This window comes from Ovis canadensis, chromosome 9 (assembly GCF_042477335.2).
Source record: "Ovis canadensis isolate MfBH-ARS-UI-01 breed Bighorn chromosome 9, ARS-UI_OviCan_v2, whole genome shotgun sequence".
In the NCBI taxonomy this organism is placed as follows: domain Eukaryota; kingdom Metazoa; phylum Chordata; class Mammalia; order Artiodactyla; family Bovidae; genus Ovis; species Ovis canadensis.
In genome coordinates this window covers 21,794,545-21,818,364 of record NC_091253.1, presented here as the reverse complement: position 1 = coordinate 21,818,364, position 23,820 = coordinate 21,794,545, and positions in this window count along the sequence as shown.

Genomic DNA, 23,820 nt, shown 5'->3' with positions numbered 1-23,820 from the left:
TCCATGCTGGGCTTGCCCCTGCTTGCAGCGCACACTGCTCAGGCTCTATGTAGCTCTGCCGGGGAACACTCTGAGGCCGGCCCTAGGTTTCATGCACCTCCCTGGTCTAAGCTGCTCAGGCTTGGCCCTCAGGAAACCCTCAGAGGTGCAGATTTGGTTGGACCTGCTTTTTGTGCCCTTCCCAGGTCCAAATAGCTCAGGAGTTTGGCCCTGCTGCTCAGTTTTCTGGGTGTACCACTGGCGTTTCTTCTGAGGCGGATGATGACTGTCCAGAACCCCCAGAAGTCTTAGTTAACAAAGAAGCCTGCTTGCATTTTGGTAGGTGATGTCTCTCTTGTGCTGCGATTGCCCCCTTCCAGCCCTTAAGGCTCTGGCTGCCTGTCACCGGAGGAGGATGATCTGCAGCCAGCTATTTCCGTTCTGTCCTTTGTTCTGTGTGTGGTCCTGGCGGTGTCTTATGTTCGAGCCTTTCACCTGGTAGCTATCCCAAGTTAGTTTGCTCTGGCCACGTGTGGGGCGTTCAGGCCCGATTCTCAAAAGAGCACTGCAGCCCGCCCCTCCCCTGGTGGATTCTTAAAAAAAAGCACTGCTGCCTGCGCCTCCCACTCCTCCCTGCCCAGCCCCCACTTGCTAGTGGCGGATGCAGGCATCTGCGCTGCCATTCCACTGGGGGAGTTACTGTTGGGCTTGTAATCTGTTGGTTTTAATTATTTACTTATTTTTCCTTCCTGTTATGTTGCCCTCTGTGCTTCCAAAGCTCGCCACAGACTCAGCTGCGAGAATGTTTCCTGGTGTTTGGAAACCTCTCTTTTTGAGTCTCTTCCTGGGACGGGATTCCCTTCCTGGGACGCAGCTCCCTCCCTACCTCTTTTGTCTCTTTTTTCATCTTTTATATTTTTTCCTACCTGTTTTTGAAGCCAATGATCTGCTTTGCTGGGTGCCTGATGTCCTCTGCCAGCATTCAGAAGTTGTTTTGTAGAATTTACTCAGCGTTGAAATGTTCTTTTGATGAATTCATGAGGGAGAAAGTGGTCTCTCTGTCCTATTCCTCTGCCATCTTAGGACCGCCCCCTGGCAGTTGAGATTTTATCACACAAAATTATTTGGATTTCCAGTCCATAGTGACCCATAACATAGTCCAATGATGGCAGATAAAGAAAGCTTCAAAGATGTTTTAGTGAAAAATCAGAAATTAGTAACCCTCCCCTCCATCATAGCACAAGTATTTTTAATAGATTTAAAGAAAAATAGGGTAAATATATTTTATAAGAAATAAATAATATAGCTGAAGATGAATAAATAAATATTTAAATTAGAACAAGCAACATAAAACTAATGTGTATGATATTCTGATAAATTATGAACAATTACTCCAATAGCACATTTTCCTTTTAATAAAATAAATACACAGACAAACTAAATCTTAGTTTGAATCTTTGTGTTTGTTTGTTTGTTTGCTTGTTTTATGATTGAGCATATCACAAAATACTGAACAGATTTTGAAGAACAGAATCTTTTTTTGTGTGTGGTTAGTGGACTAATGTTCTTCAGCTGCTAAGTCCTGTTCAACTCTTTCTGACCCCATGGACTGCAGCACACCAGGCTTCCCTGTCCTTTACTATCTCCTGAAGTCAGTTCAAGCTCATGCTTACTGAGTCAGTGATGCCATCCAATCATCTCATCCTCTATTGCCCCCTTCTCCTTCTGCCTTCAGCCCTTCCCAGCATCAAGGTCTTTTCCAGTGAGTCAGCTCTTAGCATCAGGTGGCCAAAGTATTTGAGTTTCAGCTTTAGCATCAGTCTTTCTAATGAATATTCAAAATTGGTTTTCTTTAGGATTGACTTGTTTGATCCCCTTGTTTTTGAAGGGACTCTTGGAAAGCATCAATTCTTCAATGTTCATCCTTTTTTACAGTCCAACTCTCACATCAGCACATGGCTACTGGAAAAACCATAACTTTGACTATACAGACTTTTGTCAGCAAAATTTGTTTGTTGGCAATATCTGTACTTTTTAAAACACTATCTAGGTTTGTCATAGCTTTTCTTCCAAGGAGCAACTGCTTTTTTAATATCATGGCTTCAATAACAATCTGCAGTGATTTGGGAGCCTCAGAAAATAAAATATGACACTATTTCCATTTTCCCCCCATCAATTTTCCATGAATGATGGTATACAATATATACCATATGTAAGATGATAGTGTTCTATATGTAAGATTAAACATGAAAGTTGAAATCTTATTCAATTATTGGAATAATTGAATGCAAAGGCTTTCTACAAGATTAATAGCTTAATAATGACTCTACAATGACTGGAAGGTTTGAAAAGGACATATATTATTTAACTCTATCTCTAGAACATTATGGCCATTGTCAGTATAATTCATGAATGATAACACAAAGAGTGGGTATTTATTGCTCTCTGGAGTATGTATCACGAACTAAATGTTAAGTAATGATTAACAACTGAAAATGCAATTGACCTTTTATTATTTATTTTTTGTGTCTTGGAGATGATGTCTAGGAAAAATAGGGGGTGTTTGTTAAATCTGGGTGTATTTGTGCAAAGTTTTCTGTTAAAGAAGTTTCAACTTGAGAAAAGACTATGTATAACATGAATATAATTCACGTAGAAAGGTATCAGTTCGTTCAGTCGATCAGTCATGTCCGAATCTTTGCAACCCCATGAATCGCAGCATGCCAGGCCTCCCTGTCCATCACCAAATCCCGGAATTCACTCAAACACAGGTCCACTGAGTTGGATATGCCATCAAGTCATCTCATCCTCTGTCGTCCCCTTCTGCTCCTGCCCCCAATCCCTCCCAGCATCAAAGTCTTTTCCAATGAGTAAACTCTCAGATTTAGCATCAGTCCTTCCAAAGAACACCCAGGACTGATCTCCTTTAGAATACCGGTTGGATCTCCTTGCAGTCCAAGGGACTCTCAAAAGTCTTCTCTAACACCACAGTTCAAAAGCATTAATTCTTTGACACTCAGCTTTCTTCACAGTCCAACTCTCACATCCATACATCACCAGAGGAAAAACATACCCTTGACTAGACGGACTTTTGTTGGCAAAGTAATGTCTCTGCTTTTGAATATGCTATCTAGATTGGTCATAACTTTCCTTCCAAGAAGTAAGGATCTTTTAATTTTATGGCTGCAATCACCATCTGCAGTGATTTTGGAGCCCCCATAAATAGTCTGACAGTGTTTCCACTGTTTCCCCATCTATTTCCCATGAAGTGATGGGACCAAATGCCATGATCTTCGTTTTCTGAATGTTGAGCTTTAAGCCAACTTTTCACTCTCTTCTTTCACTTTCGTCAGAGGCTTTTTAGTTCCTCTTCAATTTCTGCCATAAGGGTTGTGTCATCTCCATATCTGAGGTTATTGACATTTCTCCTGGCAATCTTGATTCCACCTTGTGCATCTTCCAGCCCCGTGTTTCTAATTATGTACTGTACATATAGTTTAAATAAGCAGGATGACAATATACAGGCTTGACATACTCCTTTTCCTATTTGGAACCAGTCTTCTGTTTCATTACCAGTTCTAAATATTGCTTCCTGACCTGCATACAGGTTTCTCAAGAGGCAGGTCAGGTGGTCTGGTGTTCCCATATCTTTCAGAATTTTCCAGTCAATTGTGATCCACACAGTCAAGGGCTTTGGCATAGTCAATAAAGCAGAAGTAGATGTTTTTTTTCTGGAACTCTCTTGCTTTTTCCATGATCCAGTGGATGTTGGCAATTTGATCTCTGGTTCCTCTGTCTTTTCTAAAAACAGCTTGAATATCTGGAAGTTCATGGTTCACATATTGCTGAAGCCTGGCTTGGAGAATTTTGAGCATTACTTTGCTAGCATGTGAGACGAGTGCAATTGTGCAGTAGTTTGAACATTCCTTGACATTGCCCTTATTTGGAATTGGAATGAAAACTGACATTTTCCAGTCCTGTGGCCACTGCTGAGTTTTCCAAATTTGCTGGCATATTGAGTGCAGCACTTTCACAGCACCATCTTTCAGGATTTGAAATAGTTCAACTGGAATTCCATCACCTCCTTTAGCTTTGTTTGTAGTGATGCTTTCTAAGGCCCACTTGACTTCACATTCCAGGATGTCTGGCTCTAGGTGAGTGATCACACCATCATGATTTTCTGGGTCGTGAAGTTTTTTTGTTTTTGTTTGTACAGTTCTTCTGTGTATTCTTGCCATCTCTTCTTAATATCTTCTGCTTCTGTTAGGTCCATACCATTTATGTCCTTTATCAAGCCCATCTTTGCATGAAATGTTCCCTTGGTATCTGTAATTTTCTTGAAGAAATCTCTAGTCTTTCCCATTCCGTTGTTTTCCTCTATTTGTTTGCACTGATCACTAAGGAAGGCTTTCTTATCTCTCTAGTTATTCTTTGGAACTCTGCATTCAGATGCTTATATCTTTCCTTTTCTCCTGTGCTTTTCACTTCTCTTCTTTTCATAGTGACAAGGTATCCCCAGACAGCTATGCACAGTGTGAAAAGGCAAAATGATTGGATATTGAAAGAGGAACTGCCCAGGTCGGGAGGTGCCCAATATGCTACTGGAGAGCAGTGGAGAAATAACTCCAGAAAGAATGAAGGGATGGAGCCATAGCAAAAACAATACCCAGTTGTGGATGTGGCTGGTGATAGAAGCAAGGTCAGACGCTGTAAAGAGCAATATTGCATAGGAACCTGGATGTTAGTTCAATGAATCAAGGCAAATTGGAATTGGTCAAACAGGATATGGCAAGAGTGAATGCCGACCATTTACAAATCAGTGAACTAAAGTGGACTGGAATGTGTGAATTTAACTCAGATGACCATTATATCTACCACTGTGGGCAGGAATCCCTTAGAAAAAAAGGAGTAGCCATCATGGTCAACAAAACAGTCCAAAATGCAGTACTTGGATGCAATCTCAAAAACGATAGAATGGTCTCTGTCCGTTTCCAAGGCAAACTGTTCAATGTTACAGTAATCCAAGCCTATGCCCCAACCAGTAATGCTGAAGAAGCTGAAGTGGAATGGTTCTATGAAGACCTACAAGATCTTTTAGCACTAACACCTCAAAAAATATGTCATTTTCATTATAGGGGACTGGAATGCGAAAGTAGCAAGTCAAGAAACACCTTGGGTAACATGCAAATTTGACCTTGGAATATGGAATGAAGCAGGGCAAAGGTCAATAGGGTTTTGCCAAGAGAACACACTGGTCATAGCAAACACCCTCTTCCAACAACACAGGAGAATACTCTACCCATAGACATCACCAGATGGTCAACACCGAAATCAGATTTATTATATTCTTTGCAGCCAAAGAGGGAGAAGCTCTATACAATCAGCAAAAACAAGACCGGGAGCTGACTGTGGCTCAGATCATGAACTCATTGCCAAATTCAGACTTAAATTGAAGAAAGTAGGGAAAACCACTGGAACATTCAGGTATGACCTAAATCAAATTCCTTATGATTATACAGTGAAAGTGAGAAATAGATTTAAGGGACTAGATCTAATAGACAGAGTGCCTGAAGAACTATGGACTGAAGTTGGTGACATTGTTCAAGAGACAGGGATCAAGACCATCCCCATGGAAAATAAATAGGAAAGTAAACTTAGATTGTTTATTAAGAAGCCCTGTGTTCTCTCTTGATTCTACCAATGAGCAGATCATAAGCTACATATTAGCTGTAGAAATTCTATGTGACTTAGTTCTCTTAATTTCTGTTATATCTAGAAACAGGAGCTTGGAGTGAATTTTTAGTGGAAAAAATTATAACTTGTTTTTGTCTTAGTAATAAAAACGATGTATTTATTCAGTGATTAAAAAGAATCCTTTTAATAATATACATTTTTCTTTAAATCTAGGAAAAATACTCATTATGTTTAATACTTTATAGTTCCACATTTCTATAAATTGTGTCTAATTTCCCTTTAAATCCAAATTTACATAGTCCATTTAAATTCATCTCCATTAGCTTAATATCTATAAACAAGCAGGAGAAAGGAAAAAAACATAGCATTCACCCACTGCTTAGTATTGTGAAGGATTGTTAAATACTCTACTCATGTTTTCAAAAATTTTTTTTTTCTCCTGGCAATTTAAGATTTATGTTATTTGAGAATGCTTTTGTGGGATCTAAGCGTATTTCTAAGTAAATTATGAAACATTCCTTCCATTTATAGATTTTCATGGATTGATTGGCTCAAGGACTGTAAGTCAATGACAATTTATAGAGCAAGTATTATTCATATCATTCAAAAAAAAAATCAGAGAAAACACTACTGAAAAGAAGAGCCAGAGAATGCAGTTTTAGATTGGCAGAGACACCTTATTGTAGCCCAAGGAAATATATTATAAATATGAACTGCAGAGGCAGATTTAAAAAAATACATGATTATAAGGCAAGCTGAGAGAGAATTATTCAAGTAGTTGAATAATTTTTTTTCTCTGAAAGCAATTAGTAGTGTTTTGAAAGGAAGCACAACACCTATGATCACAATATTTCCTTTTAATAGCAAATGGAAATTGATTATTATAGAATATTCTTCAATAGTAACTCATTAGTTAGTAAAACATAAATCATGTCACTTTCTTGCTTAAAACATTTCTTGCTGCCTGTTGTCTGTGACAGAATTGCTCAGGATTGCCTGTATAGAATCTTCCCAGCCCTTTCTCTCTCCTTTGTAATTTAATGTGGAGTGCCAATCATCCCAGGAATACTTACAGAGCAGGCATCCTTCCCATATTCATCTGCATTCTCAATTCTGTCATGCATCCTTTTCCTGTATGAGGGTCTATTCCTGGAATCATTATCCTATTCCATTGGACAGACTGTCAACCCCAAGCCAATAAAACACTGACTTAATTAGTATAGCTATAGGATGCATTTTGATATGGAGTCATGCAATCCTGCATATTCCCCTTCCTGAGAATGTGTTATTGTTTGCCCTGTTTCTTCTGATACAAATATTGGAATTAGTAACATGTGCAAGCATCCTTTTAGGTTACATAAACAATCTGAATAGAAACTGATTTAAATCCCATTGATTTTATAGAAAAAAATTATAATTGACATTTCTGTGACACTTTATCTTCCTACCCAAGGATAACTCCATTTTGCTAGTGCTTCTAAAATATTTTAATACAGTTTTATAACTTTTCTCTATAAAGATCATGTACATATTTTCTTAGGTTAGCTTCTAGAAACTTTATGAATTTGTTGCTATTTTTAATAGTTCTTTGTAATACTACATATTTAACTCAATGTGTTAGCATGTTGAAAAACAATCAACTGTTTTATATTGAGCAACCTTGTTGAATTTTCCTATTTTTAATAATACTGTATCATCTGTGAGAAATTAAGTCTTTCTTTTGTTTCTAATTCTTAAACTGTCTTATTAGCTTATCACATTGCCTAAGACTATCAGAAGAAACATTGAATTGGAACAATGAAAATGAGATTCTTTTTTGTTTGTTTGTTTGTTTTGATTTTTCATGGAAGGCTTTTAACAGCTTTGAGTGTAATGTTCTGTTCTCCTTTTATTAATGATCCTCCTAACTTATTAAGGGAGCTCATAGATACACAGAACAGACTAGTGGTTGCCAGAGGGAGGGGAGGTGGGTGTGGGCAAAATGGGCGAGTGCATCAGAGAGTGAATCTTAAATGTGTTCATCACAAAAAAATGAATAAATACAAATGAATTATTAATGAAGTAAAATTCATATTTTAAGACAAGGCAATAAAATGTTAAGCATAAAATTATTTATCTACCCTTTTGGGCCTCTTCCTCCCTTTTGGTGTGTACTGTGCATCTGCATTTTGTGTTAATCAATCAGCCCTCACTAAGGACAGAAATATCCATTCAGCCATAAAGATTCTTGTTTTTCTTCTTCTGGCATTAGTTGGGTAACTCCTTAGAAGACAATCTTTCTTTCTCAGTTTTGTAAGGGGTCACAATGAGCCACCACTTACCTTGTATGTATAGATATCTTTGGTGAACTTCATGTGCAACTCCAATATGTCATTTCCTCATAGCTCAGTCAATAAAGAGTCTGCCTGCAAAGCAGTAGACCCGAGTGTGATTCCTATGTCGAGAAGATTCCCTGGAACAGGAAATGGCAATCCACACCAGTATTCTTGCCTGGAAAATCCCATGGTCAGAGGAGCATGGTGGGCTACAATCCAAGGGGTCACAAGAGTTGGACACGACTTAGCAACTAAACCACCACCACCACTGGTGCAGAACTGACTGGTCAGATGACCTGGGGAGAAGCTGGCTGAACTTAATGGAAGTTAACTTAAATACTTACTTATGACCTAATAACATTACTAGCTATATTATTTGTCTCTGCTTCTTTTGTAAGGTTATTGTTTCTTATATGAACAAATTTGTGACTAAGACTCTGATAAAACTAATGATGATTAGGTGACTTGAAACAATTGATCAAACATATGGTTCTATAAGAGCAATGATTGCAACAGTGTAATTCTAGATATGAGAAGAAACAAGAGGGAAAAATTGCCAGGACTGTAACAATCAAGTAAGACATGAAGTTCAGAGACTTTGGTTATTATTAGCAGGGCCTACTCTACCTATCAACAGAAAATTGGATTAAAGATTTACTGAGCATGGCTCCAACCATTAGAACAAGATCCAGTTTCCACCACAGTCAGTCTCTCCCATCAAAAGCTTCCACAAGCTTCTTATCCTCCTCCATTAGAAAGCAGACAGACCAAAAACCACAATCAGGAAACTAACCAGTCTAATCACATGGACCACAGCCATGTATAACTCAAGGAAACCATGAGCCATGCCATGTAGGGCCACCCAAGACAGATGGGTCATGGTGGAGACTTCTGACAAAATGAGATCCACTGGTCAAGGGAATGGCAAACCACTTCAATATGCTTGCCCCTGAGAACCCCTTGAACAGTTTGAAAAGGCAAAAATATATGGCACTGAAAAATGAACTCCCCAGGTCAGTAGGTGCCCAATATGCTACTGGATATCAATGGAGAAACAACTCCAGAAAGAATGAAGAGACAGAGCCAAAGGGGGGGGAGGGGGGGGAAGAGCACCCAGTTGTGGATATGACTGGTGATGGAAGCAAGGTCCAATGCTATAAAGAGCAATTATGCATAGGAATCTGAAATATTAGGTCCATGAATCAAGGCAAATTGGAAGTGTTTAAACAAGAGATGGCAAGATTGAACATCAACATTTTAGGAATCAATGAACTAAAATGGACTGGAATGGGTGAATTCAACTCAGATGACTGTTATATCTACTACTGTGGGTAAGAATCCCTTAGAAGCAATGGAGTAGTCATCATAGTCAACAAAAGAATCCAAAATTCAGTACTTGGATGCAATCTCAAAAATGACAGAATGATCTCTGCTCATTTCCAAGGCAAAACATTCAATATCACAGTCATCCAAGTCTATGCTCCAACCAGTAATGCTGAAGAAACTGAAGATCAATGGGTCTATGAAGATACAAGACCTTTTAGAAATAACACCCCAAAAAGATGTCCTTTTCAGTATAGGGGACTGGAATGCAAGGTAGGAAGTCAAGAAACATCTGGAGAAACAGACAAATTTGGAGTACAGAATGAAGCAGGGCAAACGCTAATAGAGTTTTGCCAAGAGAACACACTGGTCATAGCAAACACACTTTTCCAACATCACACGAGCAGACTCTACACATGGACATCACCAGATGGCCAATATTGGAACCAGATTGATTATATTCTTTGCACCCAAAGATGGAGAAGATCTATTCAGTCAGCAAAAACAAGACTGGGAGCTGACTGTGGCTCACATCATGACCTCCTTACTGCTAAATTCAGACTTAAATTGAAGAAAGTAGGGAAAACCACTGGAACATTTAGGTATGACCTAAATCAAATCCCTTATGATTATACAGTGGAAGTGAGAAACAGATTTAAGGGACTTGATCTTATAGACAGAGTGCCTGATGAACCATGGATGGAGGTTGGTGACATTGTACAGGAGATAGGGATCAAGACCCTCATCATAAAAAAGAAATGCAGAAAAGCAAAATGGCTTTCTGAGGAGGCCTTACAAATATTTGTGAAAAGAAGAGAGGTGAAAAGCAAAGGAGAAAAGGAAAGATATATGCATCTGAGTGCAGAGTTCCAAAGAATAGCAAGAAGAGATAAGAAAGCCTTCTTCAGTGATCAATGCAAAGAAATAGAGGAAAACAATAGAGTGGGAAAGACTAGAGATCTCTTCAAGAAAATTAGAGATACAAAGGGAACACTTCATGCAAAAATGGGCTCAATAAAGGACAGAAATTGTATGGTCCTAACAGAGGCAGGAGATATTAAAAAGAGGTGGCAAGAATACACAGAAGAACTGTGCAAAAAATTTTTTCATGACCCAGATAATCATGATGGTGTGATCACTATGAACAAAGCTAGCGGAGGTAATGGGATTCCAGTTGAGCTATTTCAAATCCTAAGTGATGATGCTGTGAAAGGGCTGCACTTACTCAATATGTCAGCAAATTTAGAAAACTCAGAATTGGCCACAGGAATGGAAAATGTCAGTTTTTATTCCCATCCCTAATAAAGGCTCTTGAGAGTCCCTTGGGATACAAGGACATCAAACCAGTCCATCCTATAGCAAATCAATCCTGAATATTCTTTGGAAGGACTGATGTTGAAGCTGAAACTCCAATACTTGGTCCACCTGATGAGAAGATCTGACTCATTGGAAAATACCCTGATGCTGGGAAGATTGAAGGCAGGAGGAGAAGGAGAAAACAGAGGGTGAAATTGTTTGATGGCATCACCAACTCTGTGGACATGAGTCTGGGCAAACTCCAGGAGTTGGTGATGGACAAGGTAACTTGGCGTGCTGCAGTCCATGGTGTCATAAAGAGTTGGACACTATTCAGCAACTGAACTGAACTGACTCCTTTCTAACTTTTGTACTAAAGTCTAATTTAACTTTATTAAATAAACTGGGTCATATGAATTTCCATTTCTAATATCTTAATTTTTTTTACTTACCATCCAAATTCTCTATCACATATGAAACTGTTAATTGTACAAAAATCTTAAAACAACTACAAAATATTTAATTTAATGTACTGCTGTTGTTGTTGTTCAGTTGTTCCATTGTGTCTGACTCCTTGTGACAACTTGGACAGCAGGACACCAGGCCTTCTTGCCCTTCTCCATCTTCCGGAGTTTATTTGAATTCATGGTCATTGATTCCATCCATCCATTGAGTCAGTGATTCCATCCAACCTATTGCCCTCTGTCATCCCCTTCTTCTCTGCCTTCAATCTTTTCCGGCATCAGGGTATTTTTCTAATGAGTCAGCTCTTTGCAACAGGTAGCCAAAGTTTGGAGCTTCAAATTCAGCATCAGTTCTTCCAATTAACATTCAGGCTTGATTTCCTTTGGGATGATTGGTTTTATCTCTTGGCAGTCCAAGGGACTCTCAAGAGTCTTCTCCAACACTGCAGTTCAAAAGCATCAATTCTTCTCCATTCAACTTTGTTTATGGTCCAAATGTCACAAACATAAATGACTACTAGATAAACCATAACTTTGAGTAGAAAGACTTTTGTTGGCAAATAAGATCTAGGCTTTTTAATAGGCTGTCTAAAAAGCTCATAGCTTTTCTTCCGAGAAACAAGTGTCTTTTAATTTCATGGCTGCATAACCGTCTGAGTGATTTTGGAGCCCAAGAAATTAAAGTATCACTGCTTCCATTTTTCCCCCATCTATTTGCCATGAAGCGATGGGGACAGATGTCATAATTCTGTTTGTTTGAATGGTGAGATTTAAGCCAAGTTTTTCATTCTCCTTTTTCAGTTTCACCAAGAAGCTGTTTAGTTCCCCTTCACTTTCTTCCATAAGGGTTGTGTCATCTGCATTTCTGAGTTTATTGATATTTCTCCTGGTAATCTTGATTATAGCTTGTGCTTCATCCAGCCTGCCATTTCACAAGATGTACTCTGCACAGAAATTAAATAAGTGAGTTAACAATAGACAGCCTCAATGTATTCGTTTCCCAATTTAGTATCAGTATATTGTTCTGTGTCCAGTTCTGCTGCTTCTTGACCTGCATACAGGTTTCTAAGGAGGTAGTTGAGGTTGTCTGGTATTCCCATCTCTTTAAGAGTTTTCCAAAGTTTGTGTTGATCCACACAGTCAAAGGCCATAGCTTAGTCAATGATACAAGAGACGATCCCTTTATGGAATTCTTTTGCTTTTTCTACTGCTGCTGCGTCGCTTCAGTCATGTCTGACTCTGCGACTCCGTAGAAAGCAGCCTACCAGGCTCCTCTGTCCCTGGGATTCTCCAGGAAAGAATACTGGAGTGCGTTGCCATTTCCTTCTCCAATGCATGAAAGTGAAAAGTGAAAGTGAAGTCGCTCAGTCGTGTCTGACTCTTAGAGACCCCATGGACTGCAGCCTACCAGGCTCCTCTGTCCATGGGATTTTCCAGACAAGAATACAGGAATGGATCACCATTGCCTTCTCCTTGCTTTTTCTATGATCCACCAAATATTGGCAATTTTATCTCTGGTTCCTCTGCCTTTTCTAAATCCAGCTTAAATATCTGGATGGTCTTGATTTACATACTATGGAAACCTCACTTTGGGAGTTTTGAGCATTACATAGCTAGCTTGTGAAATGATTGCAATTGTGCGGTAGTTTGAGAATTTTGGCACTGCTTTTCTTTAGGATTGGAATGAAACTATTCTTTTCCAATTCTGTGGCTACTGTTGAGTTTTCCAAATTTATTGGCATATTGAGTATAGCACTTTAACAGAATCATCTGTTAGGATTTGAAAGAGCTCAACTGAAATTTCATCACCTCCACTAGCTTTAGTTAAGCTTCCTAAGACCCATTTGACTTCACATTCCAGGATGTCTGCCTCTCAGTGAGTGATCACACCTTCTGGTTATCTCGGTCAATAACATCTTTTTGTAGAGTTCTATGTATTATTGCCACTTCTTAATGTCTTCTGCTTTTGTTAGTTAGTTGGTTAGTTCAGTCCCTCAGTTGTGTCCAACTCTTTGAGACCCCATGAATCGCAGCACGCCAGGCCTCCCTGTCCATCACCATCTCCCGGAGTTCACTCAGACTCATGTCCATTGAGTAAGTGATGCCATCCAGCCATCTCATCCTCTGTCGTCCCCTTCTCCTCCTGCCCCCAATCCCTCCCAGCATCAGAGTCTTTTCCAATGAGTCAACTCTTCGCATGAGGTGGCCAAAGTACTGAAGTTTCAGCTTTAGCATCATTCCCTCCAAAGAAATCCCAGGGTTGATCTCCTTCAGAATGGACTAATTGGATCTCCTTGCAGTCCAAGGGACTTTCAAGAGTCTTCTCCAACACCACAGTTCAAAAGCACCTATTCTTCGATGCTCAGCTTTTTCACAGTCTAACTCTCACATCCATACATCACCATTGGAAAAGCCATAGCCTTGACTAGACGGGCCTTTGTTGGCAAAGTAATGTCTCTGCTTTTCAGTATGCTATCTAGGTTGGTCATAACTTTTCTTCCAAGGAGTAAGCGTCTTTTAATTTCATGGATGCAGTCATCATCTGCAGTGATTTTGGGGCCCCCAAAAATAAAGTCTGATATTGTTTCCCCATCTATTTTCAATGAAGTGATGGGACCAGATGCCATGATCTTTGTTTTCTAAATGTTGAGCTTTAATCCAACTTTTTCACTCACCACTTTCACTTTCATCAAGAGGCTTTTTAGTTCCTCTTCACTTTCTGCCATACAGGTAGTGTCATCTGCATATCTGAGGTTATTGATATTCTCCTGGCAATCTTGATTCCAGCTTGTTAGGTCCATACAATTTCTGTTCTTTATTGTGACCATTTTTGCATAAAATGTTCCCTTGGTATCTCTAATTTTGTTGAAGAGATCTCTAGTCTTTCACATTCTTTTGTTTTTCTCTATTTCTTTGTATTGTTCACTAAGGAAGGCTTTCTTGTCTCTTCTTGTTATTCTTTCTAACTCTGATTTCAGATGTACATCTTTCCTTTCCTCCTTTGTCTTTAGCTTCTCTTCTTTTCTCATCTATCTGTAAGGTCTCTTCAGACAACCATTTTGCCTTTTTATATTTCTTTTTCTTGTGCATGGTTTTGATCACTGCCTCATACACAATGTTATAAACTTCTGTTCATAGTTCTTCAGGAACTCTGCCTATCAATTTAATCCCTTGAATCTATTGACACTTTTACTGTATAATTGTAAGGGATTTTATTTAGATCATACCGGAATGGTTTTCCCTATTTTCTTCAATTTAAGTCTAATTTTGCAATAAGGAGCTCATGATCTGAGCCACAGTCAGCTCCCAGTTTTGATTTTGCTGACTGTATAGAGTTTCTTCATTTTCAGCTACAAAGAATAGTATTAGTCAATTTCAGTACTGACCATCTGGTGATGTCCATGTGTAGATTCATCTCTTAGATTTTGGTAGAAGGTATTTGCTATGACCAATATGTTCTCTTAGCAAAACTCTTCTAGACTTTGCCCTGCTCATTTTGTACTTGAAGGCCAAACTTGCCTGTTATTCCAGGTTATCTTTTGACTTCCTACTTTTGCATTCTGGACCCCTATGATGAAAAGGACATTTTTTTTTTAAATGGATAATGTAATGATTACCTATAAAATTAAGAGAACTTGTAATTACAACTGATAAAATTTTAGTTAAGACCCTTGGGTGTAATTATACACTTTATCACCTAAAATCATGGGATCTTGGATAAATATTTTAACCTACTTGACCCTTTTGGTTTTTTTCATCAATACAGTGACAATAACAAGATTGTTCTGTTGTCATATATGTGGGAGTGCTAAATAAAAAGTATATATTCCAGTCTGTATTTGGGAAAGGAACCTCCTACAAAGAAACAAACAAAACTTTGAAAACTTGTTTAAATAGTTATTACATGAATTTGCTCTACATTTTTTTCTGTGGCAGATATTTAGAAGGTCTGAAGCACATGGTGTGGCCACATTAAGCAGATCTAGGTAGAACTTGAAAGATTTCAAGGTCGTATGTGATGGAGCTGCTGTGAGGTCCAAACATGCCCTCTGGCCCCATTATTCTAAGAACAGCTCATGTTAAAACTACAAGAATAAAGTCTATGAGCAAAATTAAATCATTAAATAATAGTTATTATTTTGTAAATTTTGTTCATAATGCCAATTCATACCTCATTATCTTTTCCTCTCTGCATGCATTATTTAATTTGATTCTCACTTCAATATGGAAGGTGCGTAAGGACTGGTTCTTATGAACCCCATATTTCTACCTAGGAAATTGAGGCTTAGAAGGATAATTTGACTACAGTGTAAATCTTAGTAATGGGCATCTTTTATCAAATTCATGTTCTTTAACAGTTATTTTATTCTGTGTGAACAGATTGTTATTGATTTTTAATATACATTTATTTATTTTAATTGGAGGTTAATTACTTTACAATATTGTATTGGTTTTGTTACACGTCAACATAAATTCACCACAGGTATACATGTGTTCCCCATCCTGAACCACCCTCCTTCATCCCTCCCCATACCATCCCTCTGGTTTGTCTCAGTGCACCAGCCCCAAGCACCCAGTATCATGCATCAAACCTGGACTGGTGATTTATTTCATATCTAATATTATACATGTTTCAATGCCATTCTCCCAAATCATCCCACCCTCTCCCTCTCCCTCAGAGTCCAAAAGCCTGTTCTATACATCTGTGTCTCTTTTGCTGTCTCGGAGGGTTATCGTTACCAACTTTCTAAATTCCATATATATGTGTTAGTATACTGTATTGGTGTTTTTCTTTCTGGCTTACTTCACAAATCTTTTTAAAAAATACTCATTAGAAAAAAAATGTCCACTGTGGCTCTTCATATTGAATTCTTACATTCTTTGTAATGTAAGAGAACAGTGTAATGAGGTGTATCACTAAATGTACAAACCATGCCCCACTTTCCAGTGATCTCCAAAGTGCTTATAATCTAGTTTTTGAGGAGTTGCCTTTTAACACACACACACACACACACACACACACACACAATCACTGAGCTCTTAGCTAGTTTACTATAAATATTTGATTACTAAAGGTACTCTGAAATTAAGCTGCCATTTTATAATGTTTCCTCCTCGTCCTTCTGTTGGTTATTAAGAAAAATAATGGGCTCTCACGGTCTTCCTGGTGCACTGGAAATTTACCCACCTCATAAAACAAATGTGGCTTATAAGTGGAATACATTCCACAGAGCAATGAGAATGTGGCAGCACTGCACGACCTTTTTCACCTTCCTGAACTATTCATTCCTTTGACTGATAATTTCACTGGGTAAACAAAATGAGTGACTAAGGGCTGTTCTGTTGCTCCTGGGCTCTGAGAGCTCCAGAAAGATGCTCATGCAAGTTTAGAATTGACTCATTTTTTCAATGCTCAAAAGTTTTTTATTTTATTTTTTTCTTTTGATTTTGATAATTTAAACTTTACATTCATAAGACTGATAATAATACAATGGGGGGGGGAACCAACTCTGTTCTGACTCAGTAATTTTATCTGTCCATATTTGTATCACAATAATGGACTCTAGGCCACCAAGCATGGATAAATTCAAGTAAGCATGTCATATTGTATATTCATTAGAAGTTATCTGATTTGGACCCTAATGGTTGGGTATAAAACAAATTTAGCGAGATCTGAAAACTGATTGCTGATATGTTAGCTGAAAATTGAAAGTGAACATTGCTCAGTTGTGTCCAAGTCTATACAGCCCATGGAATTCTCTAGGCCAGAATACTGGAGGGGGTAGCCTTTCCGTTTTCTAGGGGATCTTACCAATCCAAGGATGGGACCCAGGTCTCCCACATTGCAGGTGGATTCTTTACCAGCTGAACCATAATAGAAGCCCAAGATTACTGGACTGGGTAGCCTATCCCTTCTCCAGGGTATCTTCTTGACCCAGGAATCAGGGTCTCCTGCATTGCAGGAGGATTCTTTACCAACAGAGCTATGATGTGTAAAGCTTTTTACTTTCCAGTACAATAAAGATACAAATTCTACTAGAGTACTATCCTCTATGCAATGTAACCAACAACTCTGTCTTGATAATGATGGGGTTGAGAGCAGGCTGCCCCCAAATACACTGCTTCCCAGTGTTGATTATTTTGAATTAAACATATGAAACAGCAAGTGCAGGAAGGACACTCTGACCCTTGTTGGTCCACCTGAAAGCAGAAAATAATTCTCCCATATGAAGGGTGTCCTCCATGTATCAGGAAGTGAAGAGACTTCTTATCACCAGAAAGGGAATTCAGGGTAGAGAAGGTTGTAGAAACAAGCCTTGTTACTTCTTTAATATACTACTACAATCCCAAACTTTCTGGTTTTGTTAAATCCTCCTAAACTTATTGTTTCTTTGTCTGAAAGGTACAAAATGTGCCTACCTTGGGACTTCTGTAGTTTCATATTTTTTTATGAACTCCTGTAATGTCAAATTAAATTAGATTTTTCTCCTGTTAATCTGTTAATTTCACTATTAGACCAACCAAACAACTGGGAAGGGAAAAAGGAAAAGGTTTTCCTGTCCTACAATATTTTATGTTATAACTATAAAACTTGAAGTATCCTTTTCTAATTTTCCTGATATAGTGTTGCTTATTTGCAGCAACATTTCTAAATTAAAATATTTCCTCTTTGCTGAAAAAGTGATGGTTAATTATTTACTCATATGCAATTAAGTAGAATAAAAAACAATTTATATTTACTCACCTAATATTATTTTTTATGTACTTTGTTTTACTATCATATTACTTTAATAATGCCTATAGTCTACTTATCCTCTTCAAGCTGTTGCAGCAATTATCAGCTTTAATTCTTTTCAATACTCAGACTTTATGGATAGACAAGGGAGAAATAGAAGAGCTAATGGTGGTTATCCATATCTCACCTTGTTCCTAGCATTCAGTTTTTAATGAAATGTGATTTTCAATTTATCACCTGCTCTTTCTACATTGTTAGATTTCTGCTACTAACCACAGGGAAGAATAGAAAGTTAAAACAGAACCGTGTGTCTCATAATTGTGGGACCCAGATAATAAAATTAAAGGGAGACTATGCTTCCCAGGTGGCACTAGTGATGAAGACCTGCCTGCCAATGTGAGAGATGTAAGAGACCTGAGTTTGATCCCTGAGTGGGGAAGATACCCTGGAGGAGGCCATGGCAACTCACCCCAGTACTCTTGCCTGGAGAATCCTATGCACAGAGGTAACCAGCAGACTATAGTCCATAGGTCTCATAGAGTCAGACATGACTGAAGCAACTTGGTATGCACACATACATGCACATAAAAATGTACAGATAATATGATTCTGTATATACTTACATGTGTACACGTAGGAGTACACACACATATGCAAATACAGAGCAGTCTTTAATGTGTCCACTGATGGGAGTGGTTCTTGAACATGGAAATTTTCCTGCAGATATAAAAGGTTAAGAGGATTTATTTTAAAAATAGTCACATTTAGGAAATTCTAAGAAGGCCCAGTGGCCATTAATGCTTAGTATGTCTTCCACTGATACAAAAATTTGTCATTATTATAAGTTAAGGCATACTTACATACATACATTTGGCATATTTACTCACTTACTTGAACTATGTAGCATTTTTAAAAGCCACTTCAAGTTCTTTTGGAATAAAGTGTGGGGAAAAAAAGGAATAAATAGTGTATTTTTCATTGTGAGAGTCTAGGGGGGAAAACTTATAAGACAAGATAGTGACATTCTCAGCATGCAGGTGGTAGCCAGGGAGTCAGGATTAGGAAGGAAGACCACTGGGAGAGAAGAGGAGCAGGCTGGGGCATTAACAGAAGTTGAGGAACAAGCACATGCAATACAGTTTGTTTTCTGTAGTTACATTTTTAAATACTAAGCCTTAATTTCTTTATATTACTGTGACTGTCAAAGTTTCTGGTGAGCTAGCAGAAACACATTTATATTACTGGAAAATGATCTGATCAAGAACAATAATTCTTATAGTAGGAATATTGGATCTGAATTCAGAGGACTTAAATGGGGATTTAGTACTTAGTGGTGCAAATCTGGAGTATAATAAGACATCTTTGGGGGTATAATATGATAAAGAAAGTTGAGAGCCGAAGAATGGATGTTTTTGAACTGTGGTGTTGGAGAAGACTCTTGAGAGTCCCTTGAACTGAAAAGATTTCAAACCAGTCAATCCAAAAGGAAATCAGTCTTGAATATTCATTGAAAGGACTGATGCTAAAGCTCAAACTCCAACACTTTGGCCACCTCATGCGAAGAGCCAACTCATTGGAAAAGACACCGATGCTGGAAAAGATTGAAGGCAAGAGGAGAAGGGAACTACAGAGGATGAGATGGTTGGATGGCATCACAAACTCAATGGAAATAAATCTGAGCAAGCTCTGGGAGTTGGTGATAGACAGGGAACCCTGGCGTGCTGCAGTCCATAGGGTCACAAAGAGCTGGACACAACTGAGCTGAATGATGATATCTTTGGCAAGTGTTTGTTTTTCCAGGTCACACGTTTTGAGTGTTGGCTCTCTTTGATTTCAGAGAAATAATTTGGAACACATGTCACTAAATAAAAGAGCTATATTGTCTTTACGTTTACTCAGCAAAACAACTAGATTTTCATTCCAGAAAACTACTGTTATTTTACACCATGTATCTATACTATACCTATCAAAGAATGAATAAATAAACATTTTAAAAGTAATTATTTTCTTAAACTAAGCCTTTAAAATGTGTCAATTGTTAGAATGTTTTAAAAAAATCACTTGATATTTCAATTTTTTCTTGGTATTAAAACATCTCCTACTTGAAAATTTTATTGAGAATAATTTTACAATATAACTTAAAATAACTTTCTTACTTCTGATGTTGTTAAAGATAGAGATGTGTTAATTTAGAGAATAAATTATAATAAAAATTGAGAAATAAAATATATGAATTTCTTTGAGAACATGTAAAGATTTGAAGTTTCTTGTCATCTGGATGTCTGCGTACATATCAGTGGACTCAGTGGGCTGTGCAGGGTAACCTGATATATTAAGGTTAAATACTAGCCTGATTTAATTTAAGGACTGCTTGATATGTCAGTAAATAGATGGCTTGGTAAAGGATGTATCAGCTCCAAACACTGGATGTTAGTTTTCAATCACACTCCAGTTATTTGGTGTGGCCTTTTCCTGAAGCTTCTGTGGATTCTGAGTTTAATGTAACGCTTCTTTAATTTTCCCGCTTCTATTTTTAGTTTCCAAAATTTCCACATCTGTTCACTCTGTTTTCAAACTAAAGAGCACTTGTTTATTTGTTTTCCAGCTTCCAAGTTTTTACATTTGTTTTTTCCTGTCCATTATCTTTGAACATTTTATGCAAAGATGGGCTCAATAAAGGACAAAAATGGTATGGACCTAACAGAAGCAAAAGATATTAGGAAGAGGTGGCAAGAATACACAGAAGAACTGTGTCAAAAACAACTTCATGACCCAGATAATCACGATGGTGTGATCACTCACCTAGAGCCAGACATCCTGGAATGTGAAGTCAAATGGGCCTTAGAAAGCATCACTATGAACAAAGCTAGTGGAGGTGATGGAATTCCAGTTGATCTATTTCAGATCATGAAAGATGATGTTGTAAAAGTGCTGTACTCAATATGCAAGCAAATTTGGAAAACTCAGCAGTGGCCACAGGACTGGAAGAGGTCAGTTTTCATTCCAATCCCAAATAAGGGCAATGCCAAAGAATGCTCAAACTACTGTACAATCGCACTCATCTCACACGCTAGTAAAGAAATGCTCAAAATTCTCCAAGCCAGGCTTCAGAAATATGTGAACTGTGAAGTTCCAGATGTTCAAACTGGTTTTAGAAAAAGCAAAGGAACCAGAGATCAAATTGCCAACATATGCTAGAACATGGAAAAAGCAAGAGAGTTCCAGAAAAACATCTATTTCTGCTTTATTGACTATGCCAAAGCCTTTGACTGTGTGGATCACAATAAACTGTGGAAAATTCTGATAGAGATGGGAATACCAGACCATCTGATCTGCCTCTTGAGAAACCTATATGCAGGTCAATAAGCAAGAGTTAGAACTGGACATCGAACAACAGACTGGTTCCAAATAGGAAAAGAAGTACTTCAAGGCTGCATATGGTCACCCTGCTTATTTAATTTATATGCAGAGTACATCATGGGAAATGCTGGACTGGAAGAAGCACAAGCTGAAATTAAGATTTCTGGGAGAAATATCAATAACCTCAGATATGCAGATGACACCATCCTATGGCAGAAAGTGAAGAGGAACTAAAAAGCCTTTTGATCAAAGTGAAAGAAGAGAGTGGAAAACTTGGCTTAAAGCTCAACATTCAGAAAAGTAAGATCATGACATCTGGTCCCATCACTTCTTGGGAAATAGATGGGAAAACAGTGGAAATAGTGTCAGACTTTATTTTGGGAGGCTCCAAAATCACCTCAGATGGTGATTGCACCCATGAAATTAAAAGACGCTTACTCCTCGGAAGGAAAGTTATGACCAACCTAGATAGCATATTGAAAAGCAGAGATATTACTTTGCCAACAAAGGTCCATCTAGTCAAGGCTATGATTTTTCCAGTGGTGATGTGTGGATGTGAGAGTTGGACTGTGAAGAAAGCTGAGCACTGAAGAATTGATGCTTTTGAACTGTGGTGTTGGAGAAGACTCTTGAAAGTCCCTTGGACTGCAAGGAAATCCAACCAGTCCATCCTAAAGGAGATCAGTCCCGGGTTTTCATTGGAAGGACTGATGCTAAAACTGAAACTCCAATACTTTGGCCACCTCATGTGAAGAGTTCACTCATTGGAAAAGACCCTGATGCTGGGAGGGATTGGGGGCAGGAGGAGAAGGGGAGGACAGAGGATGAGATGGCTCGATGGCAACACTGACTCGATGGACATGAGTTTGAGTGAACTCTGGGAGTTGGTGATAGACAGGGAGGCCTGGGGTGCTGCAATTCATGGGGTCGCAAGGAGTTGGACACGGCTGAGTGATTGAACTATCTGTGTCCTAGTGGGTTTGTACCTCAAAATATATATACGTTTTCTCACAATTTGTGGAATTTCAAGAGAAAGCCAGGTCAACTTATGTAATTTATAAATCGTATTTAACTGGAATGCTAATTGTTAACCCACATCTTTCAGTTATATTAGCATTATTCTAATATATGTATGAAAGTGAAATTGAACGTCACTCAGTCATTTCCGACTCTTTGATACCCCGTGGACTACACAGTCCATGGCATTCTCCATGCCAGAATACTGGATCTTCCCAACCTAGGGGTTGAAGCCAGGTCTCCCTCATTGCAGGAAGATTCTTTACCAGCTGAGCCACCAGGGAAGCCCTTAATAATAGTTATAAGCAAGATGGAGTTAAAATGCAAGACAATATTAGACAAAGAGAAGCAGAGATGAGAGGTTTTGCTCAACGACCCTTGTGCTTGTTAAAAGTATGCGATAAATATTGATAAAGTTTATATGCTTTACATGATAAAGTTTTAAAGATTAAAGGGATGGAAAAAGAGCAAACGATTTATAATTTTAGAGGAAAAACTCACTGAAACATGTATACTATCATGTAAGAAACGAATCGCTAGTCTAGGTTCGATACAGGATACAGGATGCTTAGGGCTGGTGCACGGGGATGATCTAGGGAGATGATATGGGGTGGGAGGGGGGAGGGTGGTTCAGGATTGGGAACTCATGTATACCCATGGCAGATTCATGTCAATGTATGGCAAAACCAATACAGTACTGTAAAGTAAAACAAAGTAAAAGTAAAAATTTAAAAAAAAATTTAAAAAAAAGGCTCCAACAATAAAAAGGTAGGCAAAGAAGGAAAGATAAAAGGAAAAATTCCTGAAAACCCAGGACAGAAGATGAGGTAGCATTTTTATTTTTTTATTATTATTTTTTTTAGTCTTTTTAAATTTATCTGAAACCACAAGTTTAAAAGTGCTGCACTTGACTTCTCCTTATACCATTTACAGTGATAAACCTCAAATTGAAAAGATTGTTTCCCAAACTTTCTAATTTTGTGGCAAGATTACTTTCTCTATGTTTTAGTAAAGCAGGAAAAATATTGGAAGGAGAGATGGGTTTGGCTAGAGACCCCTCTCTTGGTCTAGAGTATGCTATGGGCAAATATCCCCTCCAAACTAAATAGCTGAAGGATTGTAAGTAGGAGTTTTAAGATATGCTGAAGGTATTGTACTGTAATGGAAGTACAAAGAGATAAGAATTGTTAAAAGATATTAACATGAAGAAGAGGACTTTCCTTAAAGTTACTTAAAAATTGGAAATCAAGACTAAGTGAGCACAGACCGTTTTCGTCTAAAAAGATCAAGGGAAGCCTTTTGAGCGGAAGTTTCTCTTCTTTCTGGAGTAATTATGGAAAAATTATATTGAAACAATTCTTCATCCTGTGGGAAAAATTGAAATTATTCATGATTGAAAGGCATATATAAAGGTTATCAATTATATGTAGCTCAAAGAAGTAAATGGAAAATAAACTTTTGGCAGAACATATAGCAGAATATTTTTGTGAATTTTGGGAAAAAGTATTTATTTTAAAAGATTCAAAAAGAATAAATCTTAAATAAATGGAGGGTATTTTAGAGGATATTAAGAACTTTGTTAATCTGAAAATGCTAAAAAAATAAGATAAATAGTAGAAAGACATATAACTGACAA